The following is a 9,421-nucleotide window of genomic DNA, read 5'->3' as shown; positions in this document are numbered from 1 at the left end:
AAAGAAATCGGTTAAGATGGTTCGGACATGTTGAGAGAATGCCAAATGAACGACCAACGAAACAAGTGTATCAAGGTAAAGTAAATGGCAACGTGCCCAGAGTTAGACCGCGGAAAGAATGGTTGGAATGTGTAAATGAGACCCTAGTTAGAAGAGACGTAAGAAGTCACAGAAACACGAAAGTCTGCTTAAAAAAATGCATGGAAATAAAAGAAGCTAGAGAAGTATGCCAGGATAAGAAAGTATGGCGGCAAATAGTTAATAAAAAGTGTTTCAGTAGAGTGAATGACGCCTGAAACAAAAGACCTTGGCTACTAATGGACCCAGGTAGGGACCCTTAACATAACGACTTTGTGAGGATCTTCACTTGAGGTGATTGCTAGAGAGATTGATCAGCAACCTGAGTCGAAGCTGTGTTGCGGAACGAACGTGTTATTTACATAAATAACACGAGAATTCTGGATCAATCTGAAAATTCTCTATCCCTTCCCCACATACTCCCTTCCCCACAGAGTAAGTCACGCCTACCCCGAAAGGGAATTGGCTTAATGGTGTAATGATAACGGCAGTAGTGATGAGTGCCTTATTTTATGGAGTGAAAGTTTGGGGGTAGATGGTAAACCAGGAGGTAAATAGGTCACAGGAGAGGTATGTAAAGTAGATACGGTGGTTGGCAAGGAATACGCCTAACTGTATTGTCTGGCGGAAGACGAGGAAGAACGAGTTTAGGGATTTTAACGGAGATCCCAGCGTGTAGATTATGCCAAGGGAGAGAGCGCAATACTTGTGTGAGAAAGGAAAGCAAGGCAATCAGGTAGTTATAGCGAGTATGAGATCCGGATGCATTGAGGATTATAATAGGTTTTGGCTTTCTAGAGAGAGCAGGGTGTGTGAATTGTGTCGGAAGGGGGATGCAAAAGTGGAGCACTGGTCGGATGAGTGTGAGAAGGTTGAAAGGAGTGGGATAAGCATAGAGGTATTGTTGCATGAAAGGGTGGGGGTAGAAGGACAGTAGCATGGGTGAAGGGGGTGTTGGGTAAGATCGTGAAGAGGAGAAGGAAGGAGGAAGGGGAATGGAGAAGGAAAGATTGTAAATAGGAGAAGAAGTAGATGTAAGAAAATGGTAAATATTGTAACTACTAGATAAGTATTAGGCGTTAGCCGCGGAGGTAGAGCGTGGTGATGCGAGGCAAAATGAGAAAGTAGCGAAATGCGAGCGAGGAAGGCCAGGCTATAAAACCGAGCGGCTTATAGATAATGTGTGGATGGATTTTAGTTTTTGAGAGGTAATTGTAAGAAAAGTCTGTTAAAAAAGGGCAGTGAAGCAAGTCAATTTTTTAGGGCAGGCAGGCTGAAAAATAAACGTTTATCTACCTACCATATATGCCAACCAGATATATATTCTGGAACATTGCAGAATGAAAATTACTTTTTGAAATATAAATATTCCAATTTAAAAATTTTTTGACCCCCTCCATTCTCGCTCAAAAAATTCATCAAAAATGGATTTATTCGGACATATAGCCAGAACGAATAGTTCCAGAAAAAAATCTGAAAGCATCGTTGAATGTGTCTCGACCATATCTCTAGGTGATTTTGAGAAAAACAATGTTTTAAATTGGAATTTTTACAATTCGAGAAATTTATTTCTATTTTATAATATTTCAGAATAGATATCTGGTTGTCATTTAGAGTCCACTGATGTTCACTTATTGTTTAAACGAATTATACATATTAAAAACAATATAATTGTTTAAATAATATTTTTCCCTTGAATGTGGAAATTCATTTAGAAAGGCTTTTAAGCATTTAGTGAGAGATACCTAGGGGTATTTTATTGAAGTATCCAGTAATGTGCTTGAAAATATATTCCGACTCATACATTTGTTTATATAGCGTTTCCAATTGCTTATAACAATTTGATTGTTTAAAAATCATAATTATTCGTTCGTAATTTGAAAATCAACTAGAGATTTGGCTGAGCCGAATCCAGATACGTTTTTGTTTTTTGATAGGACAATTACTTTTGTGCTGTTGAGGACGATGTGTACAGCTTGATTGGGACACGAGGCCAACAAAGGACGCTAGCAGGCCCCTCAGTAGGCAAAGGGACGGCACCGTCTGAGGTAATGACAAAGTGGTTCCGAGGGTTACAATAGTGCTGTGATCGTCCTGGTTGGGGAATAGCTTTTCTTGGAATGGGGTTTCCCCATAACTGGCACGTTCTCAAACGTGCACGATTTCCAGAAGCCCTTTCTCAATAGTTCCGCGGTTGCATTATTGCCTCATTCATGAGTAAAAGTGTAAGTTCGTTTAACGTTGGTGCGGAATTATTGAGAAAGTCCAAACCGAACTTTGAGTGAGTAAGAGAAAGCACAGGATGAGGGGTAAAGCCCGAGCTGAGTTTAGAATTAACAACACTATTGAGAGCGAACCTATTGAGAAGAAGAATTCTCCTGACAAATTAATATCATTATGTATATTATTCAAGTATATCTCAGGATCATTGGAACCATGCTATCAGGATCCTCATACTAATGATAATTGCGGACTCTTCTTGGTGTGTTTTAGAAAAGTTTTCGCCCATCCTCGTAAAAGAAAAATATCAAATCTCTACATCTCTGAAACTATCTTTTATTGTTTATTAAGAATTGTCTTTACCATTTGTAATAACCGTTGAATTCCGACGAAATAGGAATTTGTATTCCTATGAAAACGAGATTTTTCCTCCGTCTAAAAATCATCCAGCGGGAAAAGAAAAATTCCAAATACTATACCTCTCAATCGACTTAGTAAAATTTAACGGAAGCATTTATTTATCCTATTTTTTATTATTAAATCGTTTTATAACTTGTAAATTAGGAAAGTATACAAATTTGTATTATTTTAATATTAATAATGTATTTAAACGTGTTAAAAAAAGTATTAATCTATCAGTGTAAAATATGTGAATCAAAAGAATTTCAACTCTAGAGAGGCAGACTTAAATTGATTTGAATTAAAAATTCAAAACTTATATTCGACATGAAGGAATTAACATAATTTATTAAACATATTTTGTGAACTGATTAGACGGAATTAATTAAACTCAAAATGTGAACTACTTTTGCGGAATACAAGACGTCTCTGTGAGGTATGCCTATCGGTACAATTAGAAGGAATTAAATATATTGAAAATACGTTCTATTTTGGGGAATAGGAAACTATGCGGCAGTCACTAGAAAATAGAAATCAATAAGTTTCGGAGATATCCTATTCTTATAATGACATTTTATACATTTGGAAAAATTGCGCATTCAAAAGAATAGAATAACCTTCACTTTGACGTTGAAATCGGAAAATATTAATTTTTCTCTATTCAACGCTTATTACCGGACCTTCTTTTTATCTTAAATAAAATACAGATCATTTCAAGAATTTTGTCATGTTAATTCGAATACTCTACATTTTCATACTCGTCTGGAATTCTATCATTGTCCATAATGGTTTATCTAATCCGACAAGAAGATGCAGGAAACATGCGAGCGTCTGGTAAATATGGAATCGTGTATCTATGTGTCATTAAAAACACTTATTTAAAAAAAAAACGTCTTTGATTAACCCCGGCTCTATACACACATAGGTGGTACTTGTTGAATCATGAAGATAAGTTTTTCCAGACATAAGATTTTATCTAATAAGTAAAGGATTAAAAGCGCCCCTATTGTACATTAGATTTTCCTTTTATAGAATATTTCTGTTCTTGAGTTGTGTTTTATTTTCGACTTTTGGGGTCGATATTCATAATATGTGTCTGAAATTTTATTTGAAGTTAATTAACTAATTTGCGAGATGAATTTCATCTCTGCTACTTACAAATGTCATACGCCTATGGTAGCTCTATCACGTGACATATCTGTTTGCACTTTGTACTTGAATCTTGTGTAGCATATGAAACCACATTCAACCACACTTGGACTGAACACAGAACGCTCTTCGAAAAGAGGACCTCATTGGATAGTTCAAATATTGACTAGTGCGCATACGTCTCAAGAGTTATAACCTTTTTTTTTGTCAGTAGGTGATCATTTGGTGCTTCGTATTCGTGTTGTAGCATTTGTGTGGTATCTTCTCTCAATTTTGACAGTTTACATCTAGCGTGAGTACAGTTTTGAATTTATTTTTTAGAAAAACTAGAAGAACACATAGCGCGCACTAATAATGTAGACGGAAAAATTATATATAGTGAAAAAATTATATATAATTCATATTTTTTATACAAAATCTAGTTATTAAAAAGTAAATTGCGTCATTTTTTATTAAAGTCTCGAAATTATTTCCGTTGACAAACCCGTGCTCATGGTCGGATGAAGGTTTCAAATATGTATACATATATATATATATATATTTTCTTTTTGCTAAAAAAGAAAAGTCTGCAAACTTTAATTTTACGAGAAGTGTAAGATTATCTAAATATTATTTTATATACTAATAATCAATTTAACTGGCTCTTGAGCTGTTTCAAATATGAAGTTTAATTTTGTCAGTTCAAGAAATAAAACATAAAATCGTAATATAGTATTATATTGTAAACTCGATAATCTCAAAAAAATGTTATAATATTTTTCAAATACCAAAGAGATTCTTTTTACTTAAAATTAAGCAGATATTAAAAAACAGTTTTTCTATTATTTGATTTTTCGAAAGATCTCTTATTTATTTTAAGGAATTTATGAAAAAAATCTTTAATTAGAATAATTAAATTTCCAACCGAAATAATTAATTTGCTACCAAGAACATGATTTTTGCTACTAGAAAACTCAAGTTTTCAACTAAAAAATATCATTTTTCTATCAAAAATATAGTTATTAATAGTTAAAAAATTTAATGTTTAACCAAAGAGATGCATTTTTCCCTAAAGTGATGGAATATTTAATTGGAATAGTTACAATTCTAGTTAAAACAATTAATTTTTTTTAATTTCAAAAAATAGTTAAAGTTTCAACTAGGACAATTACATTTTTAATGAAAAAACTAATTTGAAATCAAAGAAAAAACAAATTCTCAGAAAAATAGCTCTTCTTTCAATCAAAATAAATGGATTTTAAATTTTAAATACGAATCTTTCACCAAAAAAATTTACGTTTAAGAAACCATTTTAATTTTAACTCAAAAGCAGTTAAATTTTACTTAAAAATAAGCTTTTTCAACATGAGTTGAGTTTTCAACTAAGAAAGATATTTCAGCCTATAGAGAGAGCGGGAGGAGGGGGGCGAGAGGGAGAGAGAGAGATACAGAGAGAGATTTTTCGTATATACATTCAATTTTTTGATTTTATATTCAAATCTTTTTCGATTAAAATGTCGACTATTATATTTTTTTTATTCAATTAAACATTTGTCTATTCATATAGAAAAATCGTTCTTTTGGATCACAAATTAATTTTTTTAATCTATTACCTGCTAAAAATGTATTTATTCGGTTGAAAGCGCAAATATTTTTGTTTTAAGTTTTATATTTTATTATTTTTTCGCGGTACGATGTTGACCAAATTTTCGACCTCAGGAGTCTAAAAATGAGGCTTTAAAAATATATGTGTGGGATAAGAATAAGAAAGATTAGAATAAATTTCTTTTCTCGATTCTATATTCTTCTCAAAAATTGTTTGAGATACTTTTTCAAGAAAAAAGTATGGACAGTAAAATCAGATCCTGCAAACCGAATTTTTTTAAACGCGGAGAAGTATTCAGTTGATATCATTTGATTTCTAATTTTGGCCTAATTGAGATGTGTGACATTTATTTCCAGATTCTGATATCGGGTTCTCTAAAAATATTTAAACACGATTTTCTTAAAAAACCCACTCATATTTTTTGCCAATTTTTTGTGCAATTTGGCTTCCTGTAGGGAAGAATTCTTTACAATCTGAAACCCGCAAAATTCCTATTTCAAGAATGATCCGCTTTTTATACCTCATTTTTAGACAACTATTTAGGCATTCTGAAAATATGAAATTCCAGTATTAAATTTCTACTTGCACAGAACTTTAAGCTAAATTGTTTAAAGTTCAATGCCCGAAGCGCTGCGACGCCTCCCCACAAATTAAACATTTTTCTTGCACTTATTTGACTTAAAAATAGTGCCTCTTCTTACATTTCTCACATCTTGAGGCTACACTTCCATTAAGAAATTTACATGCACATATTGCAAATATACAAATAATGTTAGTTTACACTTGCTACTGACAATTACGTTAATTAAGTTTCTCAAAGGAAAGTTCCTTTCAAGAACATTTCTGTATATGATAAATAAACAAGTAAGGCCGTTTGTCAAAAAGAAGCATATTTCGAGTTTACAAACTTCAAAACCATGAATTCAAATCAATTTAAATTAATTATCACATATAATTTGCAATAAAACTAATAAACTCTTACGCGTCGTGTTTACGGAATTTTTCATTAAAACCACGATAATAATTTCTAGAAAACCTCTGATAAGCGGTACTTTTACATTTTTTTGCAAAAGATTCCATGAATGATAAGAAATTCATGGGAAAAAATCGCTATAAAGAAAAAAATTTATAGAATAATCAGCATTAGAGCAAATATTGATTTTCTTGTGCAGTTGAGTTAAAACTTTCAAATTATCTAATAAATTATTGAAAATAATATACATGTTTTATTTTAGCACTTTTTGCTTGAAATTAGGATTATTTAAAAATTTAATATATAATCCTAAAGTTTTGAAGAAACCATAAAATTTCTAATGACTTTATTTTGCGTTAGTTTTTCTTCATCTGAAATTAGCATTTTTAAGCAAGTCAACAAGATTTCCACACCGGAAATGAGAATTTGCAACATAAAATTATTATATTTTAAAAATAAAAAATATTGTGTAACAATTTACGATTTTTTGTTTCGCTAGCGTCTTTTTGGATCAATGAATCTGTTTTTAACTTTAAATTAAAATTAGTTTTGGTTGAGAAATAATTTTGATAAAAATGCATGTTCATAATTTCAAATATAAATTCTCATCAATTAACCCAAATATTTTCCTTTTCTTTATCACATTCTAGATATTAGATACTATGAAATTAAAAAATGTTATTTTAATAATAATTTTATATTTTAACTTAATAATTGCAGGAGATAACAAAAATTATAATTGCGCGTGTGTTTGTTCTATATTTTAATAAAATGTTGTTCAGATAAGAATTTGTAGTTTAAATTGGAAATGCCTGATAGAAAAGCATTAATTTTCTAAAAAGATAGAATTTTATATAAGCATTCTAGACTCTAAAAAATCGGATTAAATAGAATTTTAATAAAAATGTGATGATAGATTTTTATTTTTGAAATTCGTTTGATTAAATTAGATAAGATTTTTATCAAATTTTCTTATAGAATTTGACTTGTGAGGTTTGTTCAATTCAATTTTATAGGATTTCTATCAAATGTGCTTATAGAATTTTATTTAAGTTTCACTTCCAGATAGATTTTTATTTTATTTTCCCTTCATGTATAGAATTTGATGTTTTCTCTAGATAGAGTCTTTCCAATTATATTTTTTTGTAGCAGGACAATTACGTGGCGAATATTCGGTGGCTCGTTAATGTGAAAAATGTAAATATTCTCTGAAAATTTGGGAAAAGGTTGCAAAAATAACACGGGAACGTCTTTTCGGCCCATTTGAGAACAGTGGCGTAGCTACAAGCGTGTAGGCCCCACCGTATAAAGGTTTAGTAGGCCCCTCTTATAAAATTACAAAACAAACAGCGTATAAGTGTAGCTGAAATGCAATTAAAAAAATAAAATATCTCACTTAGTTCTTTTTATAATATATCAGAAATTATATTTTATTTTAGAAAATTTATATTATAAATTATGCATACATAGTTCTGGTATAAAAATAACACTTTTGATATCCAAATATTTTTATTCATCAAGTTCAATTGTCAATAGAGATAGATTTAAGAATCGGCTTTAATGCATTCTATTCCGTAAATAGGATTTTATAATTTTTGATTTGCTGAACGTCCTTTCGCAATTTGCTATACTGTAGCATCCAGAGTTTAATAAATTCTTAAGGAATTACTTCTGAAAAATCGCTTTCTATGAAATTGTATCTACTGAGTAAAGCGCGAAAAACATCTTTTACTGTTGACGTCTCATTGAGCCCGTTACTATTTAAAAATAGGACAAAGTTGATGACTTGCAAGGGGAATTCTTTTGTGAAATTCTCATTATATCGAATCTGCCATTTTTCAGTAAACTATGTATTCACAATGTCTAATTAGACCGTATATACCTTAAGGAGTGATTAAAGACCTTGATTTTCTTAAATTCCTCACTAATATTAAAATGCTTATTACGCTTTGATTTACGTTTTTCTATAAAGACTGGTTCAGTACCCCAGTTTTGAAAATTTTGTGTAGCCGTTTCCTTACACTTTCCATACGCAAGTCTGTACTTTTTCAAATGTTTCTTTGTATTGTTTTCGATTTTAGGTGCACGATTAAAATCTATATTTTCTGCTTGAAGTAATTTTGATAAAACATTTACTTCGTTTCGTATATTGGAAAGCATTGTGCACATCATTATAAATTCAAACTTCACCACATTTTTTTAAGATATAGCTGCTTATAGCTGCATTAATCCACCAGGTTACATTTTTTCATTAGCTGATAATATTGCGGAATATTTCGGATATGTAAGAAAAGAATCTAGACAATTAAAAAAAATTGTTTATCTAAGAAGAGGTTACACAATTTTAGGCAAAATTTAAACTAGTTTAGAAGATTGTTAGGACCATTCAAACCTTGAAAAAGAGATTAAATATTTAATAAATTTTCAAAAATCATTAAAAGTATTAAAATGTTTTTTATGTCTTTTAAAAATAAAAAAATTGGAATGATCTTTTAAACTAACTTAAATTACCCCTAAAATTGTCTTCAAATCTTTGAGATTTGGTTCTGGTCATTTTGAAAATCTTGTTTGATGTTTTAAAACCATTTTAAGTATTCTTTTAAAATTGAAACTTGTTGAAATCCGTTGAATTATACTGAAATATCGTAAAAACTATTGTCAACGTTTAAAAAATTTTTATTCGTAAGCAATCCATGCTAAATTTAAAATAAATGTGGAAGAAAAAAAATTAATTGTATAAACATTGCCATAAAGCTTTTAGCAGAATTTACTACTCCTTATAATAATAGAAAATTAAGTTTAATTCATAAAATGATATTTTTAAATATTTTCGAAAAAAGAATTGTTTAAATAAATTAGATTTGTTCAAATAATTAAAAAATGGTTAATATATTCTTTCGAATTTCTATAATTCAAATAAATAATGATTTAAAAATGCACAAGAATGTATAAAATTTTAAATAAAATATAATTTTACCACTGGCCGTAAGGGGCCCCCTCACAGAAGGAGCCCCCCC

General features: G+C 30.4%; 1 protein-coding gene across 1 annotated transcript in view; it reads left to right on the top strand.

The window, feature by feature from the left end:
- The window catches only part of LOC117170954, an 86,307-nt gene that overhangs the window by 35,151 nt on the left and 41,735 nt on the right, over window positions 1-9,421 (top strand). The gene's annotated exons all lie outside the window — the stretch shown is intronic.

The sequence above is a fragment of the Belonocnema kinseyi genome, chromosome 4 (genome assembly GCF_010883055.1).
Source record: "Belonocnema kinseyi isolate 2016_QV_RU_SX_M_011 chromosome 4, B_treatae_v1, whole genome shotgun sequence".
Taxonomy (NCBI): domain Eukaryota; kingdom Metazoa; phylum Arthropoda; class Insecta; order Hymenoptera; family Cynipidae; genus Belonocnema; species Belonocnema kinseyi.
The sequence above is the reverse complement of the archived record's forward strand: the minus strand, read 5'-3'. Positions and strand labels throughout refer to the sequence as shown.